The 23,533-nt window shown below is 39.8% G+C and overlaps 1 protein-coding gene across 2 annotated transcripts in view; it reads right to left on the bottom strand.

Moving 5' to 3' along the window:
- Positions 1 to 23,242, bottom strand: part of PCGF5 (polycomb group ring finger 5) — a 63,338-nt gene extending 40,096 nt beyond the window's left edge. For both annotated transcript variants that reach the window (XM_074590539.1, XM_074590540.1), the window contains exons 1-2: positions 23,108 to 23,242; positions 10,565 to 10,679 (exon numbers count right to left, since the gene is read on the bottom strand). The gene's annotated coding sequence lies outside the window, so the exon portion shown is untranslated. The remainder of the gene's footprint in view (positions 1 to 10,564; positions 10,680 to 23,107) is intronic.
- Positions 23,243 to 23,533: the final 291 nt, after the last annotated feature.

The following is a 23,533-nucleotide window of genomic DNA, read 5'->3' as shown; positions in this document are numbered from 1 at the left end:
GAAACATAATTTTTACTTAGTAACTAGGTCAATATTACTAATTTTAGAGCAAACATCCTCACCATGAACATGACCTCTCACATTGAGGTTATTTTGCAAACCACTGGCACTGATGGAACAGGAGCCACTGGTACTCAGTGCCCAAACAATAATAAACTTGTAACCACTTACAAGAATACTGCAAGTAATTTATTTAGCATAGACAAAAGATGATGAATATCCCTACTTCTTTGATAAGTGTCTTTTCTTCGAAGCCACAGAATACAGTAACATTAATCAGACAAGATGCAAATATTGACAATAAAGAGTAAAAAGTAACTGCCAATCTACCACATAATTTTCTCCCTCTGTTTATGATTTTATCGTACAAAGTGCTCGAAGAGTCACTAAGATAATTAAGGGATTGGAGCACCTGTCATATGAGAAGAGATTGAGAGAACTGAGATTGTTTAGCCTTGCTTAGGCGGGTTCTTATCAATGTGTATAAACACCTGATGGGGGAAGTGCATAAGACAGACCAAGAGACTTCTCAATATTGTGCAGTGGACAGAATTTGAAACATAGGGAATCCCATTAAAACATAAGGAAAAAAAATATCCACAGCGAGCATGGACAAATGCTGGAATTGTTGCCTTCCTGAGGCTGTGGAGTCTCCATCCTTGGCAACGTGTCTAGCTGACCCTGCTTTGAATAGAGGGGCTGGACTAGACAAACAGACAACGAGGTGGACTGATAACTGGCTGAATGCCAGTCTCAAGAGGTTATGATCAGTAACACAAAGTCCAGCTGGAGATCAGTCACTACTGGAGTGCCCCAAGGGTGGACTGTGGGGCCGGTACCGCTTAACGTCATCATTAGTGACCCAGTGATGGTACAGAGTGCATAGTCAGCAATTTTTCAGATGATGCAAAACTGAGAGGAGTAGTTAATACACCAGATGGTTGCGCCACCACTCACAGGGACCACAAAAGGCTTGAGTGAGCACCATAATATAAACTCAACAAAAGCCACTGGGTTTTCCTAAAGATCATTACAGATCAGTATCATTATATTACACAGCAGCTATTTCCATTCTCATTTGCTCTGTGACATGTCTAAAAACTTTAAATTATGAAGAAGCTACTGTATAAGCTAAATAATTGAAGGACAGATTTACCATTAGTTTCCTGGAATAGTTCACAACAGCAAAATACACAGTCCTGTTCAACTGGGTTAATTGGTGCTTCTCATGTCCCAACTTCCTCCTTCTTTCCTTCCATTCAAGCTTTTCCCTTTCTCTTGTCCTTCCTGCATTCCTCTGCTTCTATGAGTTGCCACATTTCTTAGAGGCACTAAATTTTAACTCAAAATCTGATGAACAAATTTACCTGTTAGCTTCCAGAAAAATAATTGTGTTTTCAAAATATTATAGCTTTGGGGTACTTATGGAACAGGAGTCTAAATCCTCCCTGAAGAGGAAAACTCAACAATCTCAAAACACAGAATATGTCCTTCCATAATATAGAACTCTACTCAATCAACTGATTTTTATATTCAGTATGCTACTTGGCTTTTGAACACCTATAGCCCAATTGTCATAGAGGAGAATGTTAATTTCAGAAGTGGGTAATTCATGGGCTCTCTGTTAGAGGTGGTTCAGGATAAGAATGAGGGTAACTACATTTGGGGTCTGGGCTATGTATTACCACTATCCAGCCCTAGGGAAATCTGTGCAAATCTCTATTGACTCAAGCTTTAATTATGTTTATTTCTTGCTTTTCTTAAAACACTAAGGAAATCATACTTTTTGGGAATTCTGGGGCAATTGTCAACTAGTATTCCCCAGCAAAACAGCTTTGTTGAGCAAAGCAGCCACAGAGGTATGCCTTCTGGTCTTCTGTGGGTAAAGGCAGAATCTATGTACTGTGGGGCAGGGAGGGCCAAGGGAAGACAGAGGATGGAAAAAGCCTGCTTCTACAGGAGAATAAATCAGAAGAAAACCTAAAGGTTGACTGCAGAACTTAGCAAAGAAGTAAAACAAAAGCTGATCAAAAGAAAACATTTTTTCTGAAAGGGAAAAGCAGATCTGCTCTTTGATCTAGCTAACTCCAGTGATTATGGAAGCGAACATATAGAATGTACATCAGTATAATGTAGCCACACAAGGGTCCAGGGCAAGCTGGGACCCATTTACCAAAACACCTGACACTATTTTTATTGCTATTTAACAAAGCTGGCTAGATTACGTTTAGTGCAAATATATCGGCTAATTCACCTTCAGCTACAGCGGAAACATTTCCTTTGAGAGTCCACCTGGTCTAAAGAGTCTCCAATCTAAACTGTGTGAAGAAAAGGATACATTACTGAGCCTGTTTTACACAAGTAGTGAAATATTTCTAGCTGGTTTCCTAATAAATTTCTGATGTCAGCCACACAGAGAGATGTGACTGCCTAGGAATTAAACTTCTAACTCTCAAATTCCCATACAATTGTTAATCACAACATTATTCTTCATCTGAATATTCATTTGATATGCATTTAAACCAGACATCTCATCTGTGAGGTGAGGGATTTTATTTTGAAAAAAATAGCAATATTGAACACTTAACCTACATATTGCCTCATATTGCTGTTGATACTAGCTCCTGAAAATAACTAAGATATCTGCAGGTAAGTTTTAGAACAGGATTGGTAAGGAATTAAAAGGTAAGTCTCAAATTTTCAGCATATGGAGGCAAGTATAACATTTTGCAAACTAAACTATTTGAAGATAAAAAGCTGGATTCTTCAGAATTTCATACATCATATAGTGTCTGAGTATTTATAGATATATGATTTTATACACTTGCAAAATGGGAGTGAAACAGAACATTGTGTTTTAATTGCATTTTTGCATTCAGTTTTAAGCAAGAGTAAACGACCACCTAAGATGAAAAAGAATCAGACCCATCAACTCATCTTCCCTTTTCATATTAACAAAAATCTCATGAATGTGAATATTGCTGTTTACACAGCCTAATCCCACACAATACCTCCATGACTTCCTGAAACAAGTTATTTTTATGTTTATATGATGTAATTAAATGTACTTTTACCTCTGCTGTGATGAAGAGGTTGTTGGTTAATACACATCTAGTACTGATAGAATGCTTTACAGCTGCACATTCATTATTAAAAAGGAAATAAAAATGCAGTTACACTCATTTCCAAAGCAGCAGTTAATATTAACAATTGCTGGAACAGAAATACTGCCTCACTTTATATTTGTAATTAACTGAAAGTATTTTTGTTTGCAAATAGAAGAATGTCATTACAGATTCAAGTGCACACACTATTATACTCTGCAGTGAGGTTTAAAGATAATATCTCCATCATTGCACTCTTTGCAGCGTGGTTAGAAGTGTACTTGTAAACTACTTTTATTCCACACATGCACAAGTACACAATCTCTCAATAACTAGGAGGGAAGGTGACAAATAAAGGATACCACTGGTGTCCACAGTGCGCTGATAACTCTGGGAGAACAAAGCGTCTCTCGTTCTAACTCCTGTAAGCATTCCTACGTGAGAAAATTCCAGCAACTACATTATCTAATAAAAAATGTGCTGGAAGCATGTGAACACTATTAAGAACTGAAGTAGTCCTCTTGTCTACTGCTCTATTATGCCTCTTTGTCTTGAAGCCACAAAGATTGCATTTATAATCCTATGGATGCTTCGTTATCTTTGGTTAGATTGTGATGACCACTGCACAGGCAGAAACAGCTCACAAGAAAATGCCAAATTTCCATTCCCTTCCTCACACCTTCCAAACCCAGGATGGTTAGATAGTATAAGTACCTTCCACTCTGTCTAAAGTAATTCCATACTTTATAAGTACTTGTGTGAACTCTTTACTTCACAGTGGAGTCAGTAACTCATTTCACTAATGACATGTGAGCAGAGATGAGCAAAGAATAAGGTTTTCAAGCAATATTCAAACACGGTTACGGAAAGAAAACTGCTCACATGAGGAATGCTAGACTGCTTACATCCTCACAGACTGCGCGTCAACAAAAATAACAGCAACCTTTTTGCTCTATTCCCAAACCAGCACTGCTAGTAAACCTGCAAAACTCTCAGTAGATTCCAGCAAAAATTTCAGTTTTATAAGACACTAATGCCAAACATGATCTTTCAGATCTCATTTCTCTATAAAAGGAATGCATTATGTTAGACAGGAGTAGGTGGAAACACAAGACATTTAGGCAAAACATCTGAAAAACTCCTGCACAAGAAAATAAACACTCTAGTTTGAGAAAGTTGAGGATTATGCAACGCATACAACTGTATAAGTAGTCTTTTTTTCTGCAGTAAAATGAATGAAATTGAACACTTACTGACCTAAGTACACATTTGTGTCCAAGACAAACCTAAATTCTTATTTTTCTATTCAGTGGGACACACTGCTTAAATATGTACCTTGAATATCTTTGATGTGTGGATTCCCTTCTCAGTCTCAGTTAGAAATATTCATCATCTCCCTCACCACGAGAACTATAAAATGCGTTCAAAGCACTAAGGAGATGTATAAAAGACTGTTTTCTTCCTTCCCGACAAATATTTTGCTATTCAGATGCTATCTATGCCTTTTTATAGTTTAAGTATTGAACGCTTCCTAGGTTATCCTGCTAAATAACTGTACTGGGCCTGGCTAGGATAGAGTTAACTTTCTTACAGCAGCTTATATGGTGCTGTGTTTTACATTTGTGACCAAAACAATGCTGATAACACAGTAATGTTCTAGGTATTGATGAACAGTACTCGCACGGCATCAAGGTCTTCTCCCTTTCTCACTCTGCACCCTGGCGAACAGACTGGGGGGTGCACAATAGGTTGGGAGAGGACACAACCAGACCGATGACCTGAACTAACCAAAGAGATATTCTGAGCCATATAATGTCATGCTCAGCCATAAAAAGGGGAAAGAGGGGGGCTTAGGAAGGTTAGCTGCTTTTTGCTTGGGAACTGGCTGGGGATCAGTCTGCCTGTGGGAAGTGGAGACTGATGAGGCCTTTGCCTCACTTGTTTTGTTTTCTTTCCTTTCTCTCATTTTCCCCTTATCCTTCACTTATTAAAATATTATTTTTTTTTTATCTCGACCCCCAAGTTTTCTTGCTCTTACTCTTCCTTTACTCTTCCCCCATCCCACAGCGGGTCAGTGGCTGAGTGAGTGAGTAGCTTGTGGTGCTCAGCTCCCTACCAGGGTTAACCCATAAAAAGAACACAATCGACAAAATTAGTGATGTCCAAGCTTTCTGTCATGCTGTCCGGTGATGAGTGAGTAGGTATCGAGGGTTTAAGCACACTTGTGACATGACTAAGACTGTATTTGCGTTACAGCCAGATGTATGCTGCCCCATTTCTCCATGGCCAGACACAGATGTGCACTGTGTGACATAACCAACACCTCTGAGCAACAGAAAGAATGTGGGAATGGGCTGGGTGCCAGATGAACTACTTACTCAGGCAGTATCCAGCTCAGTCTGTAGTTTGTCTATAGGTCAATCAGCTATATGAGAGTAACTTCATGTAACACTATACATTGATTACATGTTGTCAGCATAAATGCTTGCAACATACTTGCCCCAAAATAAGCACAAAATGTCTACCAAAACATGGCCGTGTCCTGCACATGCTTCTCTTCTTAGGGAGAGGATGTGTTAAAAGCATGTGACAGATGTTAGGCACATTGTTTAATACACTGCTGGAAGATGTTTCATTTATATGGCAGTAAACACAGTGTATGAAGCCATATAGAGAATCATAGAATCATAGAATCATAGGGTTGGAAGGGACCTCTGGAGATCATCTAGTCCAACCCCCCTGCCAGAGCAGGGTCACCTAGAGCAGGTTACACAGGAACGTGTCCAGGTGGGTTTTGAATGTCTCCAGAGTTGGAGACTCCACCACCTCTCTGGGCAGCCTGTTCCAGTGCTCTGCCACCCTCAAAGTAAAGAAGTTCCTCCTCATGTTTAGGTGGAACTTCCTATGCTCAAGTTTGTGCCCATTGCCTCTTGTCCTGTCCCCGGGCACCACTGAGAAGATCCTGGCCCCATCCTCCTGACACCCACCCTTTAAGTATTTATAAGTGTTGATAAGGTCACCCCTCAGACGTCTTTTTTCCAGACTGAAGAGACCCAAATCCCTCAGCCTTTCCTCATAAGAGAGGTGTTCCAGTCCCCTAATCATCTTTGTAGCCCTCTGCTGCACCCTTTCCAGCAGTTCCCTGTCCCTCTTGAACCGGGGAGCCCACAACTGGACACAGTACTCCAGGTGCGGCCTCACCAAGGCAGAGTAGAGGGGGAGGATGACCTCCCTTGACCTGCTGGCCACACTCTTCTTGATGCACCCCAGGATGCCATTGGCCTTCTTGGCCACAAGGGCACATTGCTGGCTCATGGTCATCCTGTTGTCCACCAGGACTCCCAGGTCTCTTTCCACAGAGCTGCTCTCCAGCAGGTCAGCACCCAACCTGTACTGGTGCATGGGGTTGTTCCTCCCCAGGTGCAGCACCCTACACTTGCCCTTGTTGAATTTCATAAGGTTCCTCTTTGCGCAGATCTCCAACCTGTCCAGGTCTCTCTGTATGGCAGCACAGCCTTCCGGTGTGTCAGCCACCCCACCCAGCTTGGTGAAATGACATGATCCCATAACAGACAGATATTTATATCAAGATACTGACTGTTTTTTTTAGAATGGGAATACAATAGATGCAAATGATAGTATTCTGAGGTGGCATCTCACTGCTACTTGTTACTTTTACTGCACTCAAAGTAAAGCACCATTTGTGTTATCGAATATTCTTAATGTCCTCTCACCGAGCATGAAAATGCTGTACTATATCAAAAACTAAAAAACCTCTTAGCCGTACATTTTCATACAGAAATTTTACGGGTAAAATAGAAATCAAATTGTATGGGCTATAAGTGAGAAGCGAGCAATTTTCCCTATTGACTTTAGCGGGATTTGAACCTGTGGCTTTTGACTCTTAAAATAAACACGGCATCGCTGTCACACATAGGAAAAAAGATATAAACACTGAATTGTACTGCAGAACTAGTGTAATCTACTTGTTATAGCAAACTGAGGATCTCTTACAGGGGCTTAAAGATCACTGTACATCTGAGGCAAAGCTCTTTATTGCATACCACTGGAATATAGTACAAAGAATGTGGTTATTAACAAGGATGTTTATCAATTATAACAATTTTGTTTTTTTCTAGCAGTGGTATGAAAAAAATTGCCAAAATGAAGAGAAGAAGCCTGAAAGATAGGAATCCTGACTTCTTAGGATTCTCAAGCATCTGTTAGTTCTACTTATACAACATACACCCTTGTGTTATCTTAGGGAAGCTAGGGCATAAACTTCCACACAATATTTATTTTCTCTAACCTTATTAATTTCAAAATAAATATGAAATGTTCACTGAAGTCTGGCTTTCTTCTTTCAGAAAGAACTCTTTTTGAACGCTGATCTTGGACCATTCTGCACCTTAGCTAGTTTGCTTTTATCAGTTGTTAAAACAACACATCTTTTCTAAGTTTATTTTTAAAGAACATAAAAATATAACTGAAGAAGGGTTTAATAGAGAACAAATAGGGAACAGTATTTTTACAGAAAAACAAATGGCTAAGCAGATATCTAACATACTTTGAGACCAACATGTTATGCAAATACAGTACATAGCTCTCCCTTGTGTCTAAGGGCTATCTTTCGCAGAGCTACAGGGCTAGCTGTTGCTTTACTTTCCGTATTCTTTTTGAATACCACCCACCACAAAGGGTAGGTCGTTTAAAATTGAAAGAGCCAGGTATTTTACAAGGGACCCTGTCATACCTTTATAAAGTGCTGACAAACCACACTAGATATGCTGTTCTTGAAAATGTCTCATCTGTCTAATAGCATCCTACCTCTTTCTCAATATACATGTCCCTCTATTTTGCTTTTACTGAATTAGCAATCTGAATTCTGGAGAATTTAAAGTAATCGCATGCAGAACATTTTCTGCCAGGTCTGTGTATAATAAAACATGCAAATGTTACAGTAAAGACTGACTGCACAACCTTTACGGTGATACATATTAAGTCAAAAAAGACCACTGTGACCATCTAGTCTGAGCTGCATTAAAAAAACCCACAAACCATAGGACTTACTCATATTAATTCCCACTTCTTAAAGTTCACAAGATTACTTTGACTAGTCATCCTTCTTAATTTTCAAGATTACCAGCAGAGAAATCTACCACAACCATTAGTAGTTCCAATTAGTAAAATAATAATAATAATAGTAATAATAAATAATCCTTAATTGTAGTCTGAATTGGTCTGGTTTTTTTACTACCCTGTTCGCTAAACTGCAGGTATTTGATTTTCTTTTAATCTGCAGGACTGAACAATCTGGGTTTGAATATCGATTACTTTATCTCAAATGTTTCATTTAGTTTACCAAAGACAATATTAAGGGATGGCTCAATTACTGGCTGGAAGTACCATCTTAGCTTTACTTCTATGGAGCTGTACCTTCAGTCTTTCACAATAAAGCATGTGTCCCTAGTCCTGTATCATTATTTTAGGACTTCTACATACCCTTTTCAATTTTTCAGTATCCTCCTTGAAGTGCAATTGCCAGAACCAAGTTCAGTATTTGAGTAGTGATCACAGCATTAACAACCACAGAAGCAATGTAACTCGACAACTGCTTGATATTCCCCTTGCCCATTCATCCAAGACTACCTTCATCCTTTTGTCTCCCCTTGATGCTGGCAGCTGATTATACCATGACCCTTCAAAACTCTTTTAGAAGTCTATGCTTTGTGAGGGAAGAATAAGGCACTCTGTAAAGAGAACCTACAAATAGTTTCTACATAGTGATTTCTCTTTTGCTATTTATCCTATTCTCTATTTTATTATCTCAGGTCTTTGAGAGATCTGGAACATGCCCATGTAAGTGTATGAGATTTCTATTTGAACTCATCTAATATCAGGGAGCTTAATTACATTTATATGGAATATATCAATTTTAGAATTACTCCCATAGGGTTTTTTCTGCTGTTTCGCTCATGAACACCTAAACACTGCATACTTTATTTCTGCAGTTTCAAGCGAGAAAAGAGCTCGTAAGATATGAACGCTGAGACCCCCTATATGCATTCTTTGCCTTCCGTCTCCTTTGTGATGCTTTTTTGATTCACAGTTAAGCTGCACTCTAGTCTAACACTTGAATCAAATGTCTATTGTAGGGAAATCATGATTATAGTACCTTAAGAATATTGCCAGATTATATCTCCATTTCATTTCTGATGATGCACGAGTTCTTATTCAAGGTTCTGTGTTATCTAGTTAAACTACTTTTGTAACGAGTTTGTCCTGTCTTTTGCTCCCTGCCCTTTCTTCTGGTCGCCCTGAACATAAAACTAACAAACTTCTAGCTGCAGCATTTTATACCAACTGAAGCTGGTACTTAGCAACAGTGAGATCATAACTTGAATTTCAGTTCAGTGGGCACTAAATGGATATTTTTATATAACAGCACTTAGGATATGGGCCTAGAAAAGGTACATGGTGACGTTACAGTCTTCTGTCTTGCACTTACAAAGAGAAAATTTTTGAACGGTAAGTCCATCTACATAAGACCAAAAATAATCAAACCATTTCTCTAGGATTAGGTGACTGATTCCAGCCAGTCAACTTGTAATGCAAGTATACCTGGTTTTAGCCTGACGAGCTTTTACATAGCCAAATTCTGGAAATAATTACTAGTAAAAAAAAAAAAAATTAAAATGCAAATTTAATGCTACAGAAGTGAAAAAAGAGCAATTAAGGTTTTCTAAATTTAAAAAAGCTTTCTTGGGTTTTAAATATAATCTGATTTCAAGGGAAAGACCTTTTTTTTCTTGCTTCTTGCAAATTCACAGGTCTAAATTCAGAATTTCCACAGTAAGTATAAAGGATTCAAATTGTGGTCCCTTAAACTAGCAGGAATGCTTGCCAGTGCCTTCAGTGGAAATATGGAGTAAGAAACAGACCAAGGTATTCTCTAGGTGAATAGTGATACAGTATTATTTAAATGTGTAGAAGATTTAAGCATCTTCATTATGAAGAAAATGAATTGCCTTTTGAACTTCACACCGTGGAAATGGAAGAATGCATCTCAAGAATATTTACATACGGTTTTCCTTCTGGTATCTTGAGGAGGAAAATAATCATGCTCAAAACATTTTTAACAGTAGCAAAAAAATCTAGTACTAGAAAGTTGTCCTGACTTTGTGGCTAGTTTTCATACAAACAAGTTTTCTTACATATAAGACACTTCAACATTTAGATAAAGCATGAAAAATATCTTAGTGGATACCATGTTCCACAAGGCAGGAACTACGCTATTCTAAACCCACTTAAACATAGTTTTTCTGGTAAGAAGTAATCTTTGCCTGGCCAGCATAGACCTAGTGGAACTATTTTACATGCTATACTATATACTAAGTAAGGTTTGTGTTCCAGAGCAGACAGTGACCTAAATTCCAAGGAAAATATTTAGAATTTCATACCAGAACTTGTACTCTAGATTCTTCTCCACAGTCCTTCTGTGATTTCTTTTCAGTGTAAGCAAGTTTCTTCTTACTCTGAAATTTATCTTCTACCCGCAGTTTTGATCAGTTCCTTCTGTTTGTGAGATAAACAGGAACATGGAAAGAAAAAAAAAAAAGGACAATGAAAAACTAAACCCTGAATGCAAAACCTTGCTAACTCAGAAACAGAAGTGTTGCAGAGAAAAGCATGAGGATAAGACCTAAAAAACAAAAGACTGCAAACTTATGTTTACACAGACAACACCACCAGCCCCCCAAACTGAAAATATTTAGCACTTACTTGCTCACAGGAAACAACGTTGAAAAAGACTCTTAGTCATTAAACCCAGTAGTCTCTTGTGCAGGTAACTGCAACGCAGTTCACTCCTGCAGTGAACTTCTTCTAACTACAAAGGTACTTCAAACTGGTATCCCACAAAGATCTGATCTACTGCCCTTCCTCTAGAGAAGGAATACAGCCTAAACACCTCCTCCTGCATCCCTGCATGGTCCAGAAGAAAAAAAAAAAAAGTACAAGCTGCTAAAGCAACTATTCTATCATAAAGTTTTCCTTCTATATTAGTAGCACTCAAAAAAGTTCTGCAGCTCTCTGCTCTGCTTCCGGGTATAGTACACTGATTAATTTTGGTACATGGCGAGACAAGAGCAGCAACTGCACAGCCAGCAGCTGGATTTCCCTGCCCTGTTTAGCTATATAGCTCATATGGAATCACTGCTTCCCTGTGTTTGGTATAGGTCCAGGGACTGATGCATGCGGACCTGGTGATTTCTAAGTGAGAGCTGCTCATGATAACATGATAAAATTAGCAGTGATGCAGTATAAGGTTTTTTAGCCACTAAAAACCTGTGCAGCCCACAAGATACATAGAAATGAGCAATTAAGAAGAAAAGTTAGCATAGTTTAGCAGCTAAATTAACATGTGGGATGCGATGTTAACACTGCATGTAGCACTCCTGTCAGATATCTGACTGAATAGTCACAATCATTAATGCCAACCTTTTACCACTGACTTTTAGAGCAATACCACACTAAGCTGTCTGATCCACTCTGACCTGCAAAAAGCTCCTGCAGCACAAGTTCCTGAGACATCTATCAACACAGGATGCTCAGCGATGTTTACACTTTTCTTATTGGTAGGAAAGCACAGGATTCAACATTTAACTGTCAATCACCACTTTCAAGGAATGGGTAAGTTTATTGCTGTGAAGAAGGTAAATCTCACACTCTCCAATAAGCAGGATCAATAACATCCCACTCGCTGAGGTATAAAAGAAGAGAAGGTTCTGCATTGTCCAGCTTTAAGTATTATGGGCTTCTATCTATTATTCTACAGTTACACTAGTTCTTTTATAAACTCTGCCTGTCTCTTCCCAAAAACACCATATGCAGAACTCATCCATAAGATCACTGTCACAGCTTCCTAAATAACACAGGTCTTGTTTTAATAAAGTATTTTTAATGAGTCTTGTTTGTTTTAATGACAAGAAAAGTTGCAAGCTGGGTCTACTAGCAATGAGATAAATCTATGCTGTAAACTGACTAGAAACCATATTCTGGTGTTACCATGGCACTGAGCCACAGCTAATATACTCTGTCTTGATATTACACCAACCATAAGCAGATACCTTCTCAGTTTCTTCAAGCTCAGGCAGCAGAAGCATACATCTGCTCAAAATCACATAGATGTGCCCCAATGCATACTTAGTTTGAGGAATAAAATAGCACCTGTATACCTCCAAGCAGCACACCCAAGTACATTATGGAAAAACATACCTGTATGACTAGTGCCTCTCCCTGAACCCAATTTGTCTATTACATTCCATTGTCTAAATACACAACCTTTAGGCAAAACCGATCTCTTATACATCTTCATGAAACCAAGCTAAACAGAACTCCATATCTAGATGGGGCCTTCCAAGATTAGTATAACTTCAGTAAAAATTACAGACTCCACAAGAGTTGAACACTCATTCCTGTAATATTTTGATGCTCCCCAAATAGTAAAAAAGGACTCTTCTCCACAACCTATTCAACAAGACAACACTGCTTGCCACAACTTACAGCTACAGAAATAGAAGACGTAGAAGTCTAGGTCCAAACTGTCCCAACTAGTCTTTAGTTCCATACACCTGATGTAAGTTTTAAGGTTCAATTTTTCAGTACATTTGGGACTCTTAGCAGTTAACAGCTTAGTCTTCCTTGATTGTAGCGGTACTGGTGATGTCAGAACACTGGCAAATTTGGCTACATGTGTCTCACAAATGTTAAAAAATGAACGCTCATCTGTGCACCCATGACATATTACCTGCCCAGTATGAAATAGTCATTGGGCAGAAACTAGTCCTCCAAGGTGGCATTCAACTTCCCTAAGCAGAGATCATTCTTTCTCTTCCTGAATTCCTCTGCGCCCATTCTACACTCTACTGCAGACAACTCCTGCAGATAAATCCCCAAATACTTTACAACTGTTCAGTGAATAAGGGGGTGCTGGGGAGAAAGCCTTTTAAGAACTGTAGAGCACTACAATGGATAAATTATGGTCACACCAACAGCCTAAAATAAGAAATGTCCTAACATTTTAGGCCTTTAGCCTTAAAATAGCTATATTATAACAGTCTAATTTTTATACTTAACCATACCCAAAATACAGGAATTCTACTGCAGTGTCAGTATGACTCCATGCAGTGCAAGTTGTCAGCAGCTTGACTTCTGCACCCACCAAACAGACCTCACGTGTATAAATAAACAGAATCAATACTAAACCAGCAACCACTGAAGGGAAAAGATGTTCTTTGCCTACTGTTCTCTCTGCTATTTGCTGATAGCAGAGGAAAAATGAGGCTTAGGAATTCTGCTCTCTATTGGTTTGGGACCCCTACCCTCCCCCGAGCAGGGGACCCTTCCAGATCACTCAACGTATGTCTCCACATTTCCCTGTGCCTAGACCCTCCTAATGGTTTTCTAACTTCCTTTACCTTGCAAACAGAAGCAACTTGCAATTCTAACTCTGCAAAGCAGTCACTTCTTTCTCCTTCATGATGTCTGGGCCTCTAACAGTCAAAGCAGAGCTAATCTCCTCCTTTGTAATACTTGTATTGGAGCGCACGCTGGGATTCAAGGAGGAACAACGACGGAAAGTTCTACTCAGCTGCTTGGCTGCAGATGCTGTCTTTGGAAAATGGCGCTGCCAAACTCTCACCAGCCTCTTCTACTTAGATCAAACACTTCTATTTTCACAAGAACAGGAAAAAATACATATATAATACAGGGGCAATAATTAAGCCAAATTTGAAGTCCTGGCTTAATGAAAAAGTTACAAAAGTTTGTTTAACTGGGCAAAATGACAAGCTTTTCTCTAATCTTGTCCTTGGAATTATTTAATAACTGACAATTTTATAAGCAATTCAATGCAAGGTCTATAGTAATTTAACTATGATAAGCAAAAGCAGTACTCGTGGTTAGGCTTTCCTCTTTCTACAGGCATATTCAATATTTGCATAAAGTCAAATGGACCAATTGAAGTTTAAGTTAGAGCCTTTTTCATCAACTAAGGCTAAAGTTCTAAATTATTTGCATTTTTATGGATTCTACCTTGGATTCATGAGACCAAAGACACTTTCTTTGAAGTAAAAATAACATATACAAATACAGTAAAAATGACATGGTAAGCAGGTATCATTGTTGGCAGGAAATATAGGAAATTTCTTTTCAGTCAGCACATTACCTGTTAATGTTATCACATACTACCCCACAAAAAAAGATGGAAACTGTAAATCTAAAGGCCCAACAATGTGCAGATCTTTGCAAATATTCTTTATATATCAGAGGTGCTTGAGAAATCTAGGTATAGGACAGCTAGATGGGGGAAGCAGGGAAGGTTCTCCACTACCAAGAAAGAAGTCAGATGCAGAGTCTGCACCTAGTAGTCCAGAACCAGAGAACATCGAACTTGCTCCAGCAACTCATGTCCATGTGAACCAAACCCCCTTCCAGTGCAGCAGCCTAGTAAGTATCCAACGAAGGAAGACCAGAGATTACCTTAAATAAATACTAAATAACTTCTCTCTTTATGTACACTGTTCTATTCCTGTTCTTCTGTCAGTGTAATTGCACACATATTAGCAAGACTTATAGGTGCCAGACTGGTGCCAGAATTAATTCCATGAGAACGACTTTCATCAGAAAACTCCACCTCTCACTTCGCAGTCCTAATCACCAAGTCAAACCTGGAAATGAGAATTCATAGAACTTCTAGATATCAAAAATTATAGACTTACTGGAGATACTGCCTCTACCGCATGATGACACTCCAACTAAAGCCTTCAGTGTTCTGGTGGTAATGGCCTATTTTCTTTCTGCCCATGATGGAGCACTACCGCACAATTTCTCCCTATACTAATATCTTCTTTGTTTTATAGGTGATAACCCCACTTTTCCCTCAAATTAGCTATCTGATTGCCGTAATTACAATAAACTCAAAGCAACTATTCCCAACTTGTCCTAAATTTACAGTTAACTGAACAGCAGAGCTGACCTAATGGACCAGTTGTACCAAAAAAGGGAAGGACCACTCCAAAGCTTGTTGATCCATCTGTAAGTCCATTTAACACAATACCCAGCAGAAAACTTGTTTTTATTAGTTTCTTGCTGTGTAAGTTAAACTCAACTTATTTTGGAGTTCAATGACTGCCAGGGCTCAGGCAGCATAAGGGACAGTAGCAGCACTTCCCTTGTTAAATAGCAGTGACTGTAGATGTCTTCTGAAACTGCACCCCTAGTTCAAGGTTTGATGGTATTTTTTGAGAGCTGAAGAAGGGCTTGTATGCCCAACAGTTTGTGTGGTTCTTCCTATTGTATTATTTGATCTAATAAGAGCTTTTATACCTTGAGAAGCCAGATGTTATAGATTTCCTTTGTAACAAGTTTGTCACTGGTTTCATCCAGCTTTACACTGAATTCACTGTAAAAGCTCCTCTGCAATTAATGGAAATTTTGAATTGTAGACTAATCCCATGTAAATTTACATTCCAAATTTTCAGCAACAAATACACAAAAGTTACACATCAATAGTAGATTTTGAACACTTGCTTATGCGTGGCACCGTCACTGAGTACACAATTTCAAATAAATCCATTTGCATTCTGTGATCGCTGTCCACACAAAACACTTGCAAATTTTAGTAAATATGTATTTGCAATGAAAGCATGAAAATTTACTTTATCTATGACATATCAAAAGAGTTAGGATGGAGAGCTGAAAAATATTGGTTTGATTAAGCAGCTCTTCAAAATCACTTTGTATGCAGGGAAATTCTACAGCCAGAATCAACCAAGAGTACTTAGTCAAAATACCATTTATATCATATAAAGGATCTTTTGTCTCTGCAGCTAGTGCTGATGATTCTTCAAAAAAGTAAATAACAATTTTATAAAACCATGAAAGAAAGAAACATCTTTACCTTCATTCAATCCACACATTGGCTATTTAAGAGCTGATCTTCCATCTGAAAAAAGAACTGTGTTTTCATTATGAAATTAATCAAGAGACTGGTTTCTTACATATTCATTCTTCTTCTTGAGGGAGGAGATAAATATAATTGCACTTGCTTTAATTAGTGGTGATGCTTCTCTAAGAATGACTCAATACTTTCATGTCAAGATCAACTACTTCTTTTGTGGCAGAGAGAACTTCCGTGTCTGTCAGACCTGATCAGTAGTAACTAGCACTGAAATCTACCTTCAGAATATTTAAATTTTGGATTTTGTTACTTTAATGTGCTTTGTTAGTACACAAAGATTTTAATAGATGTAACACAATGCAAAAAATGATCTGGAAAATTCTCTCTAAGAAAGTTACATAAATAGATAATCCCAGCACATTTTACATCCCAAAGAAAAATGATAATTTCTCTTTTGGGGACTTTTAACACATAATGGAATAATGTAATACACAGACTTTCCAATACAAATGAAATTAATAAGGTGATAATATTTTGCCAGCATCATTAAAAAGAAGAATCAGAACTAGGAAGCACAATGCGAAGTCTTCTGCTATTGCAAGGAACTCCAGTCCCTTTTCTTTCTTCTATGTAGAGCTTCAGATTCAGGAAATTAATATCTTGTTATAGGTCATGTCATCAGTATTACATTGTATTATTACGTCAGCAACTGCTAAGGAGACTCAGTGTCAAGACTTGGAAAGCTGCTTTTATGAATCAAGCCCTGCTATTGATCAAGGCCAGTAAGCGCTATCACTGTACCGACAAAGCTAAAATAGGAATTATGACCATACAAGTAATTTCAATCAGCAGGTACTTCCTTTCTGCATCACAGATTCATATACTATGAAATACGCAGTGATTAGGAGAATGCCAAGACTGGAAATTGAGATTGTTCCATAACAGGAACTTTTTCATGGGTTAGGACACTCAATGAAAGTTACAAAGCAACTGGGGCAGAATACACATTACAGTCTATAATCTTGATTTATATTAGGTTGATGGTTTGTTTGTTTTTTTTTTTTAAAGCTCTTATTTACACAAATTATCCCCCTGTTAAAATTACTGAAAGCAAAAATGAAACGTCTATGGGCAGGTGAAAACATAAGAATTAATCCAAATGCATTCTCCTACATCCACACTATCTGTATGAATACATACAAAATACTTTGATTTCTTATACGATGGCAGAAACTCTCTTAAGAAATGTAAATGTTAATGCATATTAAAATGTTCCATTTTATAGTTCTAAAGAGAAATTTTGGATATTCTGCTTCTGCAAATTAGTTTGTCAGCCGCAGCCACTTATTTCTGCATAATATATATGTAGAAATATATATTACTGTCTCATAAAAAGTCATAAAATCATCTATATGATCATACAACTACTAGTTCACAGTTGTTGCAAACTAAGCTGGGTATTTTCTTGTTTTATTTGGTAAAATAGAATTCATTAGTATTGACTGAAACTGCTACAGAACAATTATATTAGTCCTGAAAAAAAGTAATCCGTGAACATCAATACTTTTAAAGACCACTGCAAAGAGAAATATAAATGTACCAGGTAAGACTACATTGAAAATCCATGTATTTCCTATGGTCTGAGACAGTGCCAATGTGAAATCACCCTTGTAATTACATAGTGAAGATAAACTGCCTCACTGTCATCACGTTATAACCACAGCATTTGGTTCCTCATGGAAGAAGTCAATTGTAGCAATTTCAGCTGTCTATAATCAGTCTCTAACTCCACATCTCTGTGAAGAGAACCAGGACAGCTCAGGTACAGAAAGAACTGTGTTATTCCAAGTCCAAAACTGAACCAACCTCTACTCGGGGTGCCACAGGGTGTTTTGGCCACACAAGAAAATCACAAATAATTTTTTTTTTTAAGAAGGACCAGAAGATACTATGAAAATTCCAACCAATCTGTCCCTTACATAAGTTCATCACATTCGAGAATTCCTGGGAGATCTTTCCTACTGAACTACATTAAAACAAAACTGAAGTCTTATTTTTCTCAGGGCTTCATTTTCCTTTTGGAGACATTCACGATCTCCCTCACTGGAGCTTCACATGAGTCACAAAAATGTGAATTTAGATTTGTTATTCTCTCTCATTCATACTGTTGTCTATTTGGAGTCATATTTTACTTACAGTGTTGGTCTTTGGACAACTGTTCTATTAAAACTGCAGAAGAGTTGTTTTGGTTTTTCTTTGCACTGGGATAGAAAGATGGTAAAGATTCAGGCAAAAACATCTAAAATGAAAGCTATTATTTGTTACTTATTTCCATAGAGACCGGAAGCCAAATCATCCAGGCTACTGAAGTGCTGCGAATTTTACAAATACAGAATGAATGACAAAGCATTCCCCAAGAGCTCATAAAACAGAAGCTAAGCTGTAACAGGTGAACTAAACAAGTGCGCAGGGTGGAGTTTGGAAGATGGGAATAATAAACTGGATGCAAGCAATTCTATGGCAATTACAAACTATGAGCCTCCCTGCTGGTGTCAGATCGTACTCACTGATTCAGCTGTCTGCTATCCATAAGCACAGAGCCATAGATTTTTCTGAGGAAGCAGATAACTGCCAGAAAGTTGCCCCAAACAATGTATCTTTGTCAGAAAATAATTTTGTAATGCTGCCATCAATAATATGCATAGAATGAATCATACCAATGAATCAGGGAAAAAAAACACAGCTTCACCATTTAGGTCCCTACACCATTTCTTGGTACATCTCCATGAGGGATTTAGTTTGTCGGAAGGGTTATTTTTGATAAGAATTTGCTTTGGGTAGAACTGGTATGACTGCAAAGCAGTTTTCCTCCTTGTGGAAGAACCAATACTGAAGCTGTGCACAGGGTTTCACCAAAGGCACCCCACTTGCAGTGTGGATACCTGGTTCTTCAGCAGTCATTGCTCAATGCCCATGTGCTGCACTCTTTAAAATAACTCATGCAAACTCAACTGCCAGCAAAGATTCAATGTGGGAAAGCACTTCTTGAACCGTAACAGACTGCAACAACTTGAAGCCTGGTGCCTCCCTCTTTGCAATGCCTCAGTCAGTAATACAAAAGTATCTTAAGGAAGTGAAGATCCTCCCAATAACTTTTACTCTCATCTTTAACCTCTTCTGAGAAAGTAAGTCTTCTCGTCTTTTCCTAATTAGCTCTTTTATGAAAACAGGATTATTACAGCAAATTAGCAGTCTATTTTTTTTTTAATTTCAGCCAAACCTCGAAACACATATAAAAGAACAATAAACAAAGGAAGAAAATTCTTCCATAACAGGAAAGAAATGACCAATGCACAGTAGCAAACAAACAGTTTGGCCAGATGTTAGGAAAACTGCTGAGACATGCATGAATTCAACTATTAATAATGGGACAAATGGTTTCAGCTTTAGGTAACCAGACAGAACTATTTGTTTCACATGTAAGAACTAACAGTGACAGCTGCTGAGACCACAGTACTTAAGTAACACTATGTATCTTTCATTCCAGAAGTGTCCTACGCTTGGCAGTGGACAATTTTTATTTTATAAGCAATAATTAAGATAGAGACAGTAACACTGGTATTTCCCACATGCACGCATGCAGCTAGATATACAGAGTCTCGTCATAGTGTGGTGGAGCTTGCTGCCAGTGCTACACCTGCTCTGCTCATTATGGGCTTCAGTCTCAAAGTCTGTCAAGCTGGTACTTTTCATGGCACTACGTTTACTGGAAAAATGTAAAGAGAAAAACAAAATAATCAGGCGAACAAGCTTCATTGTATTAGAGATCTAAGGCACTATCTGCCAACGCTCAAGAACAGATTAGCTACAACTCTAATATACACAATGATACACCGTGATATAGTATCAACTTTTTCTAATTATTTTCTTAGCATTTTAAATATTGAGACTAGTAATACAAATTAAAACTTCTTCCCAGACAACTGCATCAAGTCTTTTTAACTGGGGATTTGGGGAGCAAATGACCCCCAGGCCAATGTGCTCTTGGTGCAAAGTTTTCAATAGCTGAAGAAAGGATTCTCTTTTTCAACACCAGCAGTATGTCCTTCTACAGGAATAGTTCAAAAGTTTGCTTGGGACTGCTGCATCTGTCTAGAAAGGGTCTTTAAAGAAAAAACTGTGAAAAGGAAAGAATTATTTCTCCCACCCCCATTGGGATGTTAACCATTCATTTCCAGTTGAGATAGCTGGAAGGACACATGAAGGTGTTGTTGGCACCAGTCTTTCAGAGCACATAATCTGCAAAGCAGGTGATAACTTGAACTATTTTCTGAGCAAAGTACTATTCATTTCAAATAAACATTATAACTTCAATCTCTTTTTTCTTTTTGATAAAAGGTAGTGTAAGATTTGATATATATTCATAAATGTATCATGCTAAGAACAAAGCCTATGTATCCCAACATAACAAAAAACAAGATACAAAGTTCAGTCACTCCACCTTTATCTGCATTGCCCTCCGCTGTTCTCAAAGTTCTGCTGTGCATCCTACAGTAATCTGCTTATCAATCCTAAAAATGGAGCTGCCCAGAAGCAACCTTAAACCAATGCATTTTATCTTGCACATTCTGCAGGCTTAAAAGTGAAACCTAGAATTTTTCACTTCTGCTTTGAAGCCTAGCGTGCATATAGAGCAGGGGAAAACAGCTGGAGCAGAGTAGTGAGTCCACTTTCAGTATTATTTCCTTTACTGCTTTCAACTGAGGTTTGGGTGCATAGAATGCCATACGCACTGTATGTTTCTGTCGTCTTTGTAAGGAAATTAAATAAAGAAGGATGAATGCTATTTAACTGTTGATTTAAATGCACAAATAAAATAGTATGTTTCCTATTTGCTAACTTGACCACCTAATATACCTAACTGAAGAGATTCTCTATTACAAACATCGTGTTCAGTCACCTACAGTCTTAACTTCCCACACTTAGCGGCTCCAATCCTGTAATTAACACTATAAAATTGTTTTTGAAGTGCCAGTGCACTCAGTTCTACACAAGCAAAAATGGTAACATGCCCTTTCTCCCCAACAGTAACAAATACCTAAACCATCCCCTTCCATCATTGATTTATTCCTCCATTCCTGTTTGGAGAATGACTAGAGGTACAAAACATGGGCAACAAGATAAAGGATACCTGATGCCAAAGGAGACAGAATAGTTTATCTGTAAGACGGACAAAGATCTTCATGTACTTCTATACTGTAAACCCATGTGTTTGTCCGTGTAAAGCACTACTACCCTGTTCTAAACAGTGACTGCATTTCTCAAGAGTGGCAGGTATGCTGAGAAAAAAAAGAGGAATTAATCTTGTAAAATGCATAGTTCTGCCTCTGTACAGGGAGAGACAGACATGTCAAGAAAACGTGGAGGATGGAAATTCCACTTTGGAACCAAGACGGAGTTGAAAGAAAAACTATATATAGGACCCAGCCTCAATCCCATTTAAAACACTAACAGGCAAGAGGATCGGGAACAGAAGTCTATCAGGTACAACTCTTAACATGTTTATTAAATAAACTGGGTTAATTTAGCTTCCAAATATGTATTTATACATTTTTAGTCTAACAGAGACTAACTATTTTTGCTTAACAAAACTAAGCAAAACAGATCCCAGATTAAAAGCATCTGGGATCAGTCTCTGGCTTCAGGGTCTGGACATAATGTGATACCATTTACAGGGGGGTTAAATTTTGTTTTAAAATAACACAATTTTAATAACACAGTTACTTAAATCTTACCATTAACATTCCCCTTTTGAGAATTTGGCTTAAATAAAGGGTATCCAGTTGATGCAGAAAGAAGTTTCCATTCAACCACTGAGCCAGAAAAACTGCAGTTGAGTGTTGCAAAACTTTCACAGTTCACAAACCAGCCCCAGGAAACCTGGTGGGCTTCTGAGCGCTGTCGATGGTTCTTCCATCCCACTGCGTACCAGAAACTGACACTAACCTTTCACTGTCTACAGTAACAACTACACTCCCTCACAGTTGTGTGTGTGTGTGTATGAGAGATGATTCACTTGCTTTTATTCCATGGAACTGATGATTCATTCAATCGTCTCCAGACCATGTTAACATACCAAACATGCACATAAAGGAAGCAAAAAAAAAAAAAAATCAAGTTCTTAAACTTTGTGCTCAAATGTTTGGTTTTTTTTTTTTTTTTTTTTTTTGAGGGGGGAAAAGAAGAAATCAAACGTGCGGAGAGAAACCAGAACAGGTTACACTTCTGCTCAAAGGCGAGGTTTGGGAAACACACCCAACCCACGTGTAAAAGGAGGCACCGTGTTTCACCGGCGGCTGCGAGGGGAGCTCCCACCCGGGCCGGGCCGGGGCTGCTCCCGCTCCCCGGCACCCGGTGCGGGGAAAGCAGGGCGGCCCGGTGTGTGTGTCCCCCGTCCCCCCCCCCCGCCCCGCCGCCGCACAGAGGACTTGTGCCTCTCCTCCTCCGGTGACATCTTATATAATAAGCCAAGCTAATCACGACGGAAGCGAGCCAAACTGCCACGGAGCATTACCCAGGGATAATTACCCCGCAGGAACAGACGCTTTGGACCAGAACCTGCTCCTCGCTAACTGCCCGCCCCGGCGCCTTGCTAGAAAAATCCTCGCCGGGGTGGAAGCGGTTCCCGCGGCGGCCGGAGGCGAAGCGCTCGTTCCCACACACACACACACCCGCTCCCTCAGGAAGCCACAAGCATCGCGAACGGCACCAGCCTCCCCCGAGCGCGTCCCGCCGTCCCCGCCGACAGCCCGCACCGCCGCCGCCTCCCTCCCTGAGGAGAAAGTTACTCGGCGGCCCCTGCCCCTGCCGGCCCCGCTCCCCGCCGCAGCGCCGTTCAGGAGCAATGTCACGTTTAACAACTTGTTATGACACATGATCCATCCATCCCCCCCATCCCCATCCTCCTCCTCCTCCACACACATCCACACCCCGGCGGTCCCCGCCCGCCCTCGCCGCCGGCCGGCTCCGGCGGGCCCCTTACCTTCCCCCTCCAGAGGCCGCGGGCACCCGCGGGCGTGTGCGGGAGTGGGGTGCGTGTGGCGGCGCGGGCGGCGCCGGCTGGGCGGGCGCGGAGGGGGGGTGGGGGGGAGGAGGGCGGTTGAGGCGGGAGGGAGGCGGTTGGGCGGCGGGAGCGCGCGCCTTGCCGGAGTTGTCGTTGGCGGGCGGCGGGGGAGGCTGCGGGGCGGCGCGGGGAGAGCGGGCGGGGGGCGGAGGAGCGTCCCGGGGCTTGTTTACGCATTGCCGCCCCGCTCGGTGCACGCACTTCACTCTCTGATTGGACACAAACTGGGGCACAGCCGGGACCGGGCGCTGACGGCCCCCCGGCGCCGCTCGGCCGGCGCTGGAGCCCCCGCGGGGGCTGCGCCGCGGCGGGGCGCGGAGCGCACCGCCCGCCCGCCCCGCGGGT

Source organism: Larus michahellis, chromosome 6 (assembly GCF_964199755.1).
Source record: "Larus michahellis chromosome 6, bLarMic1.1, whole genome shotgun sequence".
Taxonomy (NCBI): Eukaryota; Metazoa; Chordata; class Aves; order Charadriiformes; family Laridae; genus Larus; species Larus michahellis.
Note: the sequence above shows the minus strand (reverse complement) of the source record. Positions and strands in the feature narration are given on the sequence as shown.